Raw genomic sequence first — 16325 nt, 5'->3', positions numbered from 1 at the left:
CACCTGACAGATGGAGAAACCAAGACTAGGAATGGCCAGAGCAATCACAGACAGGATTCTGGGCTTTCTGTAGGACTGAAAGGACAGCCTTGGAAAGCCTCGTGGTCATTCCCCACATTTGGGGGTGGGGGAGAGAAGGGATTCGATCTGGGTCCAGCCATAGAGTGGCCATTCCCAGCTTCCCAGGTTGAGAGCAGGCAGGACCTTGGGAGTCCAACAAGTCTAACCCAACTCCCTTTAGAAGAATGAAGTCAGGTATCCCACAGACAGGAAGGAGAGCTAGGATTTAAACCCAGAGGCTCTGGACCCAAACCAAACCCTCCCTACACTATTCCACACTGACTCAGCCCCACCCCCTTCCACACTGACTTCCCCCAGGGAAACTGAGGCCCAGGGAGAGGAAGCAACTTGCCCAAAGTCGCACCTTAAATGAGTGGCACAGGCACGAGTAGAACCGAGTTGAGGAGTCTCCAAATGGGAAGGATCTCAGAGGTCCTCTAATCCGACTTTCCGCCCAGCCAACTGTGACTTGTCTGAGGGATCTTTCTCCCTCTGTTTACACAGACTAAGAGCTCCCTAATCCAACCCTTCCATTGTTAGAGAGCTCCAATTGGGAGAAAGTGAGAAATTCCTCCAGGGGATGAAATCTGTCAACCTGTAACTACCCTCTGCAGGGAAGAACCAATTGAATCCCTCTTCTACAACCCAGCCCTTCAAGCACTTGCCTAGCATCTTGGTAGCCGACTCCCCCTTTGCCTCCTCATCACAATCTCCTGCCCCCAGAATTGAGTGGCCAGTGAGAATAGCTGTTGGAAATCTGCCCTCCCACAGTCTAGGCTCTGTGTCTCCCTCACTGTACTGAATCCTCTTCCTTGGCTACTTCAAACTCCAAGTTGACATTATACCTCCCCCCCCTTGCCTTCCTCACCCCCACCCCCAGTCACCCATGGGTTCCTCAGTGTTGGTCAGAATCAGGTCTAGAAGAGCTGTTCACCTCCTGAGAGAGGCTGAACTATTAGTGGAGTGGTGGTAGGTCTGGATCATTGACATGGCCCATCAGTCCTGTATCCTGCTGGGGCTAACATAGTCATCACCAGCAGAGCATCATCCATTTCCTCCATTCGTCCCCACACAGTCTCGGTTGCTCCCCAACTCCATCAAAATGATTCCCTTTGAGCAAGGACCATCTTTCTAGTCCTGCTTTGAGTCCCTTCTCAGTGATACCTGGGAGAGGAAAGATATATCTTGGTGTTTAAAATGCTAAGGTTGCCAGCACAGTCAGGAAGACTGAGAGAGTTTAGCAAGTTTGCCTCAGGTGCTCTAAATGACCTAAACATTAGGCCATTTAAACTGTTTAGGTCATAAAACACTGAACCAAACTTGGTGGTAAATGCCCCAAGCTGAGGGGCAAAAGCAAGAGAAAGTCAGAGTCGTTTTGCAGCACAGAGCAGCTTAGGAAGATAGAGAGGTCTTAGGACACTGCAGCAAGGGCTAGTCAAGAGGACAGCACAGTGGCAGCAGGATTTACTCTCGTCTATGGGACTTTCTTGGCAAAGATGCTGGAGTGGTTGGCCATTTCCTTCTCCAGTGTGTCACCATTTTACAGATGAGGAAACTAAGGCAAATAGGGGTTAGGTGACTTGTTCAGGGACACTCAGCTAGTAAATGTCTGGGGCCAAATTGGAACTCAGATCTTTTTGCCTCCAAGGCCTGAAACTCTATCCACTGTACTATCTAGCTGCACCTAATTTAGGTAGTATTGTCATTTTTATTTATTTTAAACTCTTACCTTCCCTCTTAAAATCAATAGTGAGTATTAATTCCAAGGTGGAAGAGCAGTAAGGGCTAGGCAATGGGGGTTAAGTGACTGGCCCAGGGTCACACAGCTAGGAAGTGTCTGAGGCCAGATTTGAACCTAGGACCTCTTGTTTCTGAATCCATTGCATCACCTAGCTGCCCCCATTTTAGGTAGTATTACCATCTTTATTATATTAGCTTGGCCTCTCCATGAGCAATTCATTTTTCTCTAGTTATTTAGGTATAAAGTCAGTTATTTGTGTGAAGATTGTTTTACAACTGTGTTCATATAGTTCCTTCCTGTGTGTGACTTGAAAAGGAGATTCCCAAGTATTTTATACTGTCTGCAGGCATTATAAAAGGAATTTCTCTTTCTGCCTCTTCCTGCTGCATTTTCTAGGTAATATATAGAAATGCTGATGATTTATGTGGGTTTCCTTTATGTCCTCTCAATTTGCTAAAGTTGTGAGTTACTTTGACTAATTTTTAGTTGATTCTCTAAATATCCTGTTATATCATCTACAAAAGGATAGTTTTGTTACTTCATTGCCTGTAAATTAGTCTTTCAATTTCTTTTTCTTGCCCTAATTCCTATTGCTGGCATTTCTATGAAGCAATAATGGTGCTCGTGGACATCTTTGCTTCTCCTCTTATCTCATTGGGAAGTTCTAGCTTATCTCCATTACAGATAGTACTTGCTCTTGGTTTTAGACAGATACTATTTATTGTTTGAAGAAAAACTCCCTTTATTTCTCTGTTTTCCGGTGTGCTTTTTTAAAAATAAGGATGAGTGGTGTATTTTGTCAAATGCTTTTTCTGCCTCTATTGAGATAATCAGATGATTTTTGTTGTAGATGTGGTCAATTACAGGAAAACTAGGTGGTACAGTGATTAGGGTGCCTGGCTGGCAGACACAAAGACTCATCTTCCTGAGATCAAATCTGGCCTCAGGTACTTCCTAGCTATGTGACCTTGGGCAAGTCACTTCACCTAATTTGCCTCAGTTTCCTCATCTGCAAAAAGATCTGGAGAAGGAAATGGCCAACCACTCTAGTATCTTTGCCAAGAGAACTGCAAATGGGGTCACCAAGAGTCAGACACAAGTGAAAAGACTGAACCACAATATGGTCCATGATGCTGAAAGCTTCCCTAATATTGAACCAGCCTGCACAGATACCAGTTTAAAAAACCGTTGCCTTTTAGAGGTGGATACATTTACTCTTTAACTTCAAAGTGGCTGGCTTTAAGTTTCTTTTTTATTGTCAACCATTTCTTTGCAAAGTTTCATATACTACTTTGTTGCATAAAAATACAAATTTCATTTTATTTTTAGGACAGGATTTTATAATTTTTGTCTATAACATTTTTGTCCTAATTTGGTGAAAAAGGGAAGAAAGGAAAAGAGATGGAATTTATTAGAAAAGACCTCGTTAATGGGTGCAAAAACCACATTTAAAAAACCCTTACCTTTTGTCTTAGAACTGATATTTGATATGAATTCCAAGGCAAAAGAGCAGTTAGGCAAAGGGTGGTTAAGTGACTTGCCCAGGGTCACACAGAGAGGATGTGTCTGATGTGTGCCAGATGTGATGGGCCAGACTTGAACCCAGTACCTCCCCTCTCTAGGCCTGGCACTCTATTCACAGAACCACCTAGCTGCCCCCAAATCACATGTTTTTCCTGATTGTCCATTATATTATGTTAGTGCTGTAAGTTTGTTGGTGCTGTTTACTTGAGACAAGCCATTCTACCTAGCCTGAACTTGTCCACACTGGGCTTTACTACAAAAGGCAAATATTGGGCTAATCATTTTGATGTGATCTCAGTTTGGGTTCGGGCCAAAGCATCTATGCTGCTGAGAGTCACAATCTACCTACATGCAAGGGAAAATACCCACAAAGGGGGAGGACCAGAACCTCCCAGAGTTATCCATTCCCAAGTGGATGGAGATTTCTAGCTAACTTGTGAATGGTGGAACCAGGAGGACAAGGAAGATGGCAAGAAGACTGTTGGGATTGAGAAGCATGGCTAGTGTAACACCAGTTAGAACAATGTAGCTCCCAAGCTCTAAAGGGCCAGTTGTCCAGAGAGTCGGATAGCAGCCTGGCCGGAAGTAGGAGCACTGTTGGGACTTGTTGGACAAATGAATTGTGGGACACATTTACCAATGAAAAGCATGTGGGGCCTAGGTAAGAAATCATTTTTCTGCAAAACTTTCCACCCTAAATAGATTCCAAAGAAGGAAACGAGTACCCAATTTATAGCAACTAAAGCCCAATCCATGAGATAAAGTGGAAACATTACACAAGGTAAAAGTCTCATGAAGTAACGAACGGAAATGCTTCATTATCTCCAACCTCTCCTTACCTCTTAGACCAGCTGTAGCCAGAACTAGCAACTTTGAAACCTTCTGTCTTGGGGTGCAGTTTTGGGAGGAAAGAGTTTGATCGGTATTCAAAGGAGCACATTTCATACTCTCCCAGAAGTGGATCGATCATGGGGGTGGGGGGAGCCTGGGTGAGAAATGGCCCAATGGAGAGTCATCGGAGCCGAGCCGGGAGACAGAGAAGAGGGGAGAAGACAGTGTTCCCTCAGCTAGAGAAGACAGTAGTACATGTTTCAGTCTTTCCACAAGAATGGAGCTGGGGGAGGAGAGGATTCAAGCGAAGAAAGGGAGGGACAAGGAGGAGAATTTTGCCCTACAAAGGGAAATGAAAGGATGCAATTAAAGAATGTTTTCAGTGATCATTGGCTGTTGGGGGGAGACCCAGGTTGCATAATAGGTGACCATGTGTGGGGATATTATAATGGATTTCATAAGACCACCTTCTCCGAGTAATGATTGTGCTTTCCAGGTCAATGTCCCACCCAAAGAGGGGATGCATGAGTCCCTAAGGACAGCCAAAACTAAGGGATCCTGGGTGTGGGGAAGGGAATGTATTTCCAGAGATAGAATAACTCGGCCTTGAGACCAATCAGTAGGGGCAGCTTGGTGGCTCAGTGGATTAAGAGCCAGGCCTAAAGATTGGAGGCCCTGGGTTCAAATCTGCCCTCAGACACTTCCTAGCTTTGTGACCCTGGGCAGGTCACTTCACCCCCATTGTCTAGCCCTTCCCTTGGAACCAATACACAATATTGATTCTCAGATGGAAGATACGGCTTTTAAAAAAGAGAGACAGAGAGAGAACAATGAATGATCCTGGTATGATCATGGTAAGTTAAGAGTGAGGGTCGCAGGCTTCAAGTTGAAAAGCAATTTGCCCCTCATCATGCCACCTCCTTCAGGAATAAGTATTCTATCACTGAGACACAGTAGAAGCCTCCTCCAATGTCAAGTAAAATAAAATAATTAGTAAAATGTGTCTATCTTATATTGGAAGAATGAAGAAGGAACAAAAATATTTATGTATAAATGGGAGAATTAACTAGAAGAGAATATCAAAAATATAAATAAATAAAATATTAATTTATATTATAAATAAATATTTCAAACACGATATAAACATTATATTATATTCATATATCATAGAGTAAATAAAATAATATTAATAAAAATAAATAAAATATTAAAAGTAGATTAACTTTTTTATAAAAAGGAGTCATAAAAATATTATTTAAGTGAAAAGATATAGCAATAGAGGGGCAGGGAAGACTTTGAAGGACACAATTCTGGGCAGTGGAGGAAGAAAGGCCAAAAGAGGTAGCTGATAAAAGACTGAAAGAAAAAAAAATGACAATTTAAAGTCAAGGAACTGGGGGTAGGATATAAGCAGGAATGGGAGAGAGACAAAGGGAATCGATTTATCAAAGTACTGTAGGCAAAATGAATTGAAAGGATAAAGCATTTACTTAAATGGGGAACCCAAAATATCACAGTCATAATATTGAATGTGAGAAGATTAAACAGATAAAAATTTTTTTTAAAACATAGCAGAATGAATGAGAAAATAAAACCCAACAATTTCCTGCATATGTGAAACACATCTAACAGATAAAAAATGAGAGGCTGGAACAAAATTTACAAAGACGCATCAGATAATTCTGGAAATCAGAAGTAGGAAGCAAAAATAAAAACTCACAAAGTCAAGATAGTCATGCAAACGACATTTTGCTTAAAGGATCCTTAGACAATGAATTGATAACGATGCTAAACATATGTACAAATGGCATAGCATCAATATTCATAAAACAATAGTTAGTTGAATTGTAAGAAGATAAAGATAGTAGCACAATAATAATATGTGACTATAATATTTCTCTCTTATAGAGAGATAAGCAAAAGCAAAAGACAGAACTGAACAGAATGCCAGAAATCCTATTTGAAAGACCTGAAATTTCACTGTAGGAATATTACAGAATATACATAATTCTCAGCATTATATGGTAGCATTGCAAAAGTAAAGCCTATGTGGTGGCACAGAGAAATTATAAATAAATGTAAAAAATGGTGAAATATTTTAAAAATCCTTTATGGACTATAACACAATTAATACACTATAACACAATTAATAACACAAATAATTAATTAATTAGGTAATTAATAAGGAACCCAAGCAAAAGCTACAGACCTAAAAGGAGACTTCATCCTCGATTATGAGTGAATCAAAGAGTAAATCATTGAAACAATAACTTGTGTGAATGCTTTCTTGAAGGAACAGGGGAGCTCTGGTTCTTGCCTATTTGATAGCTGTACCCCTCCAAAGGCCTATCAGCCTACCCTGGCCTTTGCTTTCAAGACCTTCCACAGCTTTACAAAGCCTTGGTCAGCATTTCTCTATTACCTGTGAGATAAAGTCTGAAGTCATCCTTCAAGTCAGCCTTCATGTAGAAGCTATTTTCCCATCCTTATCTCCTTCTACCCCAGCCAAGCTGCTCTTCTTGATCATTGAATGTATAGAAGTGAGAACTTTCCAACTTTATCACGAACTCCTTAGTTAGGAGGATCACTGACTCCCTATAGCACACTGAGGGCTGCCCGTGTGCCAGTAGTTTTTTGGGGAGTGCCATTTTAGTCAAGTCTCCTCAAAGTTTCTCCTACCTACTTCAGTGCCTACATTCATCAGCAAAAACTTCTCCCAGTGCAGGACTAAATGGTAAGTCAGCATCCACATTAAGGCAAAGGAAATGGAGAAAACACACCCAATCACACAAGACTTGTGTCCAAAGAATGTTCACTAAAGGATGTTCTGGACAGTTGACCAAGCCCTTCTGCAGGCTGGAGACAGGAACAGGGTTCTGTAGTTCCCAATTTGTATGGGTCCAATTTGTAATAATGATCTTGAATGGTAGAATTGGTTAAGAGGGAGAGGCATAGAAATGTCATGTTCTTCCCTCCTCTTCCCAGATTGTCTAGTCAGGTTGACAAGTGAACCAACATTTATTAAGCTGTGCCAAGCAGACTATTCCTCAAGGCCTTCCTGATGCCTCACACAGCTTAGCTACCTGCAAACTTTGACATGAATTCCAGTTCTTAAGCAAGAGAAATGGAGCAGATTTAGCCTTCCAGGTGATAGGGTGCTGTTTGGGCCCAGGGGAACACTTACCTGTGTTGTTATAATTGGGCAGATGTCAGCTACTCCTGGGGATGAAAGCAAAAGAGCAGGAAGCAAGTAGAGCTACATTGACATGCCCAATCCGCCTGGTTCCTTGGCTAAATGGCTTGAAAATATGTGTGCCCTCCCTATGTATTTTCTGGGCCCATATTTCCTCTGCATGTGTACCCTCTCCCAATGGTGGCAAGATAACTTGTGCCCGATGGGTGTTCTGTTACTATTTGCTGTGTAGTTTGATGAAATGGCTTTAGCTTCAAATCAGCGTATCCCCTGCGTATATGGTAAAAGTCCACACACTGGTGGCGGCTTGAGAATGGAGTCAAATCATTCAGAGAGTCATATGACAAGGGATAGCTTTTCTGGGGTTACCCACACATGGTACCTAATGCATCCCCCAGCAGCTCCCTATTTTCACAGAACGTAAGAGCCAAAGGGATTTTTAGCTCATGTTATGGATAAGGAAAGAGACTGTCGAGTTCAAGTTAAATCAATCATCTAACTTTATTGAGCACCTGTTTTGTGCTAGGCACTATGTTAATGGTGAGTCTACAGAGATAGGCAGAGACAGTTCCTGCCTTTAAGGAGCTCACAATCTAAAGGAGAGAGAGAACATTCAAACAACTATGGACAAGCAAGCTGCTTACCTGAAAAATTGGAAATGAGCTCAGAGGGGGCACATGAGGGGTAAGAGCGGGCTGTGGACTAGAGTGGGGAAAGACTTGAGTTGGAGAGCTCAACCAGAAGTTTTGATGGAGGATGGCACAAAGGTGGTGGCAGTGGCAGAGGAGAGAAGAGAGCATGCCAAGGAAGAATCAACAGAATTTGGCAACTGATTGGATAACGGGGGTGGTAGGATGAAAGGATGAAGAAGAGAAGAGAAGATGACACTTAGGTTGTGGGCCCAGAGGTGGTGCCTTCAACAGGAATGGCGGAGTTAGAGAAAAGGGAGGTTTAGGGGGAAGAGATGACGAATTCAGTTTGGGACATGTTCATGTCTAAGATGTCTCCAGAATGTGCAGTTCCAGATGTCCAACAGGAAGTTAGAAACGTGAGACTGGAGCTCAGGAGAGAGGTCAGGCCTGGGTTCAAATCTAACCTCAGACACTTCATAGTTGGGTGACCCTGGGCAAGTCACTTAATCCCCATTGCCTAGCCATTACTGTCCTTGTGCCTTGGAACTGATATTTAGGATTGATTCTATGACAGAAGGTATGAGTCATTAAAAAAAAGAAGTTACGAGATGGTGAAGCTGTGCCATTTTCTACATTCTTATTGTTTCTTATGGAAGAAACCAGAAATTTTTGGTATGCTCAAAATGGTATACTCGAGTGCTTGTCAATATCTCAGCTATGTTGGAATAAATGAAACCCCGAGCATCCTTGGCTACGCCTCGTCTAACACCTCCTCAGGAGCAGGGATTGCTTCATGTTTCTGACATCGTCTTCCCAGCCCCTAGCACACAGTATGACCCAACTTGCTTCCAATTCATTGCTTGCTTGTTAGTCATTGCCCCTGCTTCCAGCAGTATTCTCAGGGCTCCCCGTGCTCAAATCGCCAAGGAGTTGGGCATACCTGTGACGATGGACATTGCTTTAGTTGCCCCCACCCCCATGCCTTTCTTGTTCTCTGCCAATTCCAGGGCTCGGCCTGCATGAAGAAGGCTGGAAAGGAGCCGGACAACGTTCTCCCACTTCTGCCACTAACAAAATCCTGCTCTTTAGTTAACCGCCCAGAACTTTTGATTGTGTTGTCTCATTGTTATATTCTAGAATAGGGATTCTTAACAGAGTGTTCCTTTGCCTCTGCACAGCTCATAGATAGAGTGGCAAGGAGGGACGATGAATTTAGATTAGAAACAAAATTCTTATCAGCCAGTCAAGGAAAGGGCCCCCTCCACATCTGCGGCTAACTCTAACGTGCCTGCAAAGGCTATTCGCTATGGTCCCTATTTAGTGATCACTAAAGTTCCATCTTCTCAAAAGTTTCTAATATTATCTCTGGTCTTTGTTTCTTTCAAGATGTTTCTAGATCTCAAAGGGGCACACCGAGCTCCTTGTAGTCTAGTCAGAATTTCCTTCAAGTGGTCATTTTGAGATCATTTCTCTTCTGTTGAAAAACGAAACCCCCTAACTTCTTAGAATTAGTTCCAAGGCACAAGAGTGTTAAGGGCTAGGCCACTGGGGCAAAGTGACTTGGCCAGGGTCATTCAACTAGAAGTGTCCCAGGACCTGCCATCTATAGGCCTGGCTCTCCATCCACTGAGCCCCCTAGAAGCTCCCCTATTTCTCTCCTTCTTTGCCTGTGTGTCCCCATGACTAGGATCATGATTGCTACCTTGACTTTTTTTGGATTCGACTGGAGGATAATAATTTTAATTTATTTTCATTTTAAGCACCTTTTTTCTGTTACATGCAGAAACACTTTCTGACATTTTAAAATTCAGATTTTCTCCTTCCCTGCTCTCCTGCCCCAAGGCAATGAATGGTCTGAAATAGGTAATATTCATACTTTCTTGTGATCCATATTGCTCATGTCATGAGAAGACCTATCATACCTACAGTAGAGATCGCAGGAAGGACATGTAGTGGAAGATGACATGCTTTTATGTGCACTCAGATGCCAACAGTTCCTTCTTTGACTGCGGAGAGCATTTTCATCATGAGTGCCTTGGAGAAATGCTTTGCTGATATTAACCGTCATTCACAGTTGATCATCTTATAATATTTCTGTTACTGTATACATTGATCTCCTGGTTTTGCTTCACTTTGCAACCATTCATCTAAGTCTTTCTAGGTTTTTTAATTATCCCATTCATTATTTCTTATAGCATAATAGTATTTCATTACAACTGTACACCACACTTGTTCATCCATTCCCCAAGTGATGGACAACCCCTCAATTTCCAATCCTTTGCCACTCTAAAAAGAGCTGCTAAATTGGGGGTGGGGGGGACAGGTAGGTCCTTTCCCCTTATCTCTGAACTCTGCTCTCTACAGACCTAGTAGTGGTATTGCTGAGTCAAAGGGTATGCATACTTTTGTGGCTCATTGAGCCATATTGGTTATATCAGTTCACAGTTCCACCAACTATGTATGACTGTCCCAATGTTCCCACATCCCCTCCAACATGTATCATTTTCCTCTTTTGGTTGTATTAGCAAATCTGATAGATATAAGAGATTATCCCAGAGTTGTTTTTGATAGAGCCCCCAAGCATAGGGCCCCTGAGTAAAGGATACATAATACACTGAATATACCTGAATGTCCTAGAAATGACCTAGAAGAAAACATCATCTTGTGTATGTTTTCATGTATCTTATGGATACTCCAAATCCTCCAATCACAGAACAAGATTGTACCCAATAGATCAGTACTGTGACAGGATGCATTGTTCCCCCCAAGACTCTCTGTTAATGATTATCTGTTACTATGCAAACGTTGCATGTTACCATGTGGATGGTTATGTTTGGGTAGCAACCCAGATGCCTATAAATATCATCACTCCCCTCAATACAATAGCCATTGGTTGCCATCAGCATCTTTGGCCCTTTGGATTTGTCTGTCTTTCTTATGATCCTCATCATCTCCTTACCCCAATGAGGACTTAGCAGGACCCTCATAGGACCTCCAGAAACCAGCAGGATATTACTGGTCAAATCCTGTCACTATCATGTTTTAATTTGCACTTCTCTAGTCAACAGAGATATGGAGCATTTTTCATATGGATAGTTTTAATTTCCTCTTCTAAGAACTGCCTGTTCATATCCTTTGACCACTTTTAAGTTGGGGGAGGCTTTGTATTCTTATAATTTGACCTAGTTCTCTAGATATTTGAGAAATAAGACTTTTGTCAAAAATACTTGCAAATTTCCCCCATATTTGGGGTTTCCCTTCTAATGTTAATTCCATTGCTTTTATTTGTGCAAACCCTTTTTAATTTAATGTAATCAAAATTATCTATTTCATTTTTTGCAATGTTCTCTGTCTTTTTTTGTTCACAAGTTCTTATGAACTCTTATCCATAAGTCTGACAGGTAAACTTTTCCATTTTCCTCTAATTTGTTTATGGTGGTACCCTTTACTTCTAGGTCAAGTATCCATTTATCTTGGTGTGTGGTGTAAGACGTTGGTCCATGCCTAATCTTTGGCATACTATTGTCTAGTTTTCCAGAAGTTTTTGTCAGAGCGAGTTCCCCAAAGGCTTCAATCTTTGGGTCTGTCCAACACTAAGTTGGTATAGACATTAAATGCCATGTGTTGATTACCTAATCTCTTCCACTGATGCACCACTCTAATTCTTAACCCATATCAAGTTGTTTTGATGATTACTGCTTTCTAGTATAGTTTGAGATCTGGTATAGCCAGGCCTTCTTCCTTCATATTTTTTTCACTAATTCCCTTGATATTCTTGGCCTTTTGTTCTTCCAGATGAACTTTGTTGTTACTTTTTCTAGTTCTATAAAATAATTTTTGAGTAGTTCGATTGATACAGCACTGAATAGGTAAATTAATTTAGGTAGGATTGTGATTTTCACCATATTGGCTTGTCCTTTGAGCAATGAATATTTTCCTAATTGTTTAGGTCTAACTTTATTTGTGTGAAGATTTTTTTTGTATTTGTGTTCATGTGGTTACTGGGTTTGTTTTGGTAGATATGCCTTCCAGATATTCTATATTGTCTAGAATTATTTTGAATGGAATTTCCTTTTTCTATCTCTTGCTATTGGATTTTGTTGGTGGTAAATGGAAATGCTGATGATTTGCTGAAGTTGTTAATTATTTCTATTAGTTCTTTGATTGATTCTCTAGGGTTCTCTAAGTATGTCATCATGTAATCTACAGAGTGATACTTTGTTTTTTCATTGCCTATTCTAATTTCTTTGATTTCTTTTTCTGCTCTTATAGTTATAGTGACCATTTCTAGTACAATATTAAATAATAGTGGTAATAATGAAAATCCTTGCTTTACCCCTGATTTTATAGGGAAGGGTCTTAGTTTTCCCCATTATGGATAATAATTGCTCATTGTTTTATATAGAAATCATTTATTTTGAGAAAAGTTCCCTTTATTCCAATGTTTCTATTGTTTTTATAAGGAATGGGTATTGTATTTTGCCAAATGCTTTTTCTACATCTATTGAAATAATCACATGGTTTCTGCTGGGTTTTTATTGATCTGTTCAATTATGCAGATGAGTTTCCTAATATTGAATCAGCTCTGCATTCTTGGTATAAAACCTATTTTTCTTTGGGAACTCTTTCATGGCTTATTCAATTTCTTTATCTGTGATGGGATTGTTAAATTATTCTATTTCTTCTTTTGCTAATCTGTGTAGTTTATATTTTTGTAAGTATTTATATATTCCATTAAGATGGTCAGGTTTATTAGCATATAGTTGGGCAAAATAACTACCAATAATTACTTAAATTTCTTCTTCATTTGTAGTAATTTCACCTTTTCCCATTTTTGATATTGGTAATTTGGTTTTCTCTTTCTTTTTTTAATCAAATTAACCAATGGTTTCTCTGTTTAATTTATTTTTTCATAAAACTACCTCTTTGTCTTATTTGTTAGTTCAATTCTTACATTCAATTTTATTAACCACTCCCTTAATTTTCAGGATTTCCAACTTGGCATTTAATTGGGGATTTTTAATTTGTTCTTCTAGTGCTTTTTTCTCTCTTTTTTTGATGTAAGCATTTATAGTTATACATTTTCCCCTAAGTGTTGCTTTCACTGCATCCCACAAATTTTGATATATTGCCCCCTCATTGTCATTTTCTTTGATGAAATTGTTGACTGTTTCTATGATTTGTTCTTTGGTCCCATCATTCTTCAGGGTAAGATTATTTAGTTTCCAATTAATTTTAAGTCTTTCTTTCTGCTGCCTTTTGTTGAATGTAATTTTTATTGTCTTATGGTCTGAAAAGTATGCATTTAATATTTCTGCTTTCCTACATTTGGGTGTGAAATTTTTATGCCCTATTATGTAGTCAGTTTTTGAGAAAGTGCCATGTACTGCTAAGAAAAAGATGTATTTCTGTCTGTTCTAATTCAGTTTTCTCCAGAGCTCTATCATACCCAATTTTTTTAAACTTCAATTAGCCTCTTTATCTTCTTTCTTGTTTATTTTTTTTGGGGGGGTGGATTTATCTGCTTCTGAGAGGGAAGGTTAAGGTAGTAACATTTTATCATCTATTTCCTCCTGTAACTTATGTAGCTTTTCCTTTAGAAATCTGGATGGAGAGTGTAACTGAAATAACAATAAGGACAATTTTAAAGCAGACAAATTTAAAATTTTTGTTTTAAATTTCTCTTGTAAACAACTAATTGTCCAGTTTTGCTTTCTTATCCACTTTGCCACCTTTTCCCAATTTATGAATAAGTCCATCCTACTCACATTCATGGTTAAATTATTGGATTCACGTTTCCCTCCATTCTTGAAATAGAGGAAAGGGGGAAGGAATAAGCATGTATATCATACTTACTAAATGCCAGACCCTGTGTTAGGGATTTCCCAAATATCTCTTTTGATCTTCACAACAATTCTGGGAGGTAGATGCTGTTATTCCCATTTCACAGCTGAGGAAACTGAGACAATCTTGCCCAGTTAAGTGACCAAGTTCAGTGCCCAGGGTCATGTAGCCAGTAAGTTTCAGAGGCTTGCCTTGAACTCAAGTTTTCATGACTCTAGGCCCCTTGTTCTATCCATTTAGCTATCTAAACCTATGATTTCATTGGCATAGGGAACTTTTAGGTGAGGAAACTCTCTAGGCCAATACAGGCTGCCAACTTCTCTGCTACTTTAGTCTTAGAGTATGTGAGGTTATTATGTGCTGGAATCAGAACTTGAACCTGGGTCTTCCTGACTCTGAGGCCAGCTCTCCTTCCACTCCATCATATTACCTCCTAGCTCAGGTTTCTTCTCTTTGACCCAATCTCTCCCTTTAAAAGGAAAGAGAAAGAGGAGGAAAGACCCCCAAATCAGTACTAGTTGGGACAATGGGATTCGAATCTTCACTCTTACCTGTCTTGTTCCTCCAGGGTAATTTATGCTTGTGCACATTCACAAGCACATTGCATGTGAGACAGACACAGAGGGAGAGAGAGACAGACAGAGACAGAGAGAAAGACAGAAGGAGAGAGACAGAAAAAAGAGAAAGAGACAGCGAGAAAGAGAGACAGAGAAAAAGAGACAGACAGAAAGATAAGGAGAGAAAGACAAAGACAGAGAAAGTGAGACAGAGATAGAAATAGAAAAAGGGAGAGAGAGGCAGAGAGAAAGTGAGAGAGAAAGAAAGATAGAAAGAGAAGCAGAGAAAGAGAAAATGAAAGAGAGATAGACCACCGTCTCTCACTTTCCATTTTGTAATCAGCTCTCCCTCACTGAAAGGACTTCCAGTGCCTTAAAAAAGTATCAAGCCAGTTATTTGCCCACCTAACAACAGAGGGGTCTGGTGTCTTTTCAGGGTATCTATCTGACAAATACCAGGGTCCTTGCCAAGACAACTATACACTGCTGGTGATTTATTTTGGGCACAAGTGACATTACCAGAAGGCTCTTAAAAACTCATACCTGTCATTTTGGTGGTACAATATAAATGGGAACAGAGGGGGTATCTATTCATTGGGACAAAATAAATCATGGCAAATGAATATAATGAAATAGTTTTTTTTTAATTTAGAAACATTTTAGTCTCTTATTTTATTTTAACATTCTTTTTTTTTCATTTTGAGTTCCAAATTCTCTTCCTTCCTCCTGTGCTCCACCCCTTAAGAAAGCAAACAATGTATTAATTATACATATGAAATCAGGCAAAACATTTCCATATTAGCTCTATTTTCTGAAAAATAAAGAAAGTGAGAAAATTGCACTTTGATTTGCACTCAGAGCTCATCAGTTCTCTTTCTGGAGGTGCAGCTGTCCCTAAGATAGCCAGGTTTGTAGGGAGGAGCCAATAGATTAGGGTACCTACGATTCCTATTCATAAGTCAAATAGTGAACCTAGTTTAGAGGCATTGATCAGCCCTAGAGACTGAGTGAAATGGTCAATGAGGCAGCCACTATATTAGATAAACAAAGAGGTTTAAACTAAAGATGATGGGTGTCTCTGTCTCTGTCTGTCTCTATCTATCACCATTTGTCTCTCTTTCTTTGTCTCTTTGCCTGCCTCTGTCTCCATTTCTTTCCTCTCTCTGTCTCTCTCCCTCACACAGAGTAATTACAACAAAGGGTAATGAATGGCAGTGGAGGCACATGGGAGTTCAGGAGAGACAGAATCCAAGATAGGGGCAGGTAGTAAAATCATATCTATAAACAACTGTCCCAAGTTTAACTAACAAGTGAAAGGAACTAGATGTCTTAAATCAAGTGGCCACACAGGTTTCACTGAGGACCAGTGGGATGAAAACTCGTGACAATCCAGAATATAAGTCTGCTTGGATTTACTTTATTCAAAAGAAGCAGGATAGGCAAAAGGGGATGGGTTTGGGATAGAATTAAATATTAAGAAGGTATGCTTATGTGAGGAAATCCAGGAACAGAGAGGTCAAGCAAGACCTTGAGTATATTTGTGAAGGTCAAAAGAGAGAAAAAACAGAAGAGATTTTGTCATCAAAATGTACTGTAGACCACCGGGACAGAATGAGGAGATAGATGAGGAGTTTGCGAAATAGATCACAAGCTCCAAACAGAAACATGATATAGCACTAATGGGGATTTTCAGTTATCCAGGCATTGGCTAGATGTCTCCCAATCTGCCAAAAGCAGGACAGTTAATAACTTCTTGACTTGCTTTAGTGATAATTTCATCCTACTGTAATGGGCTCCTTCAAAGCATGCCCAGCTCATGATCCAACATGGAAGCACCCTGTTTCTCTGTATTTCCCTATCACATGGATGGTAAAAGCTTCTTCGATTGGCTCTGAAGCCAAATAAGATACGTCTTTCAAATTGACAAACTGGGACAGCCTTGC

Source organism: Monodelphis domestica, chromosome X, assembly GCF_027887165.1.
Source record: "Monodelphis domestica isolate mMonDom1 chromosome X, mMonDom1.pri, whole genome shotgun sequence".
NCBI classification, from domain to species: Eukaryota; Metazoa; Chordata; class Mammalia; order Didelphimorphia; family Didelphidae; genus Monodelphis; species Monodelphis domestica.
The sequence above is the reverse complement of the archived record's forward strand: the minus strand, read 5'-3'. Positions refer to the sequence as shown.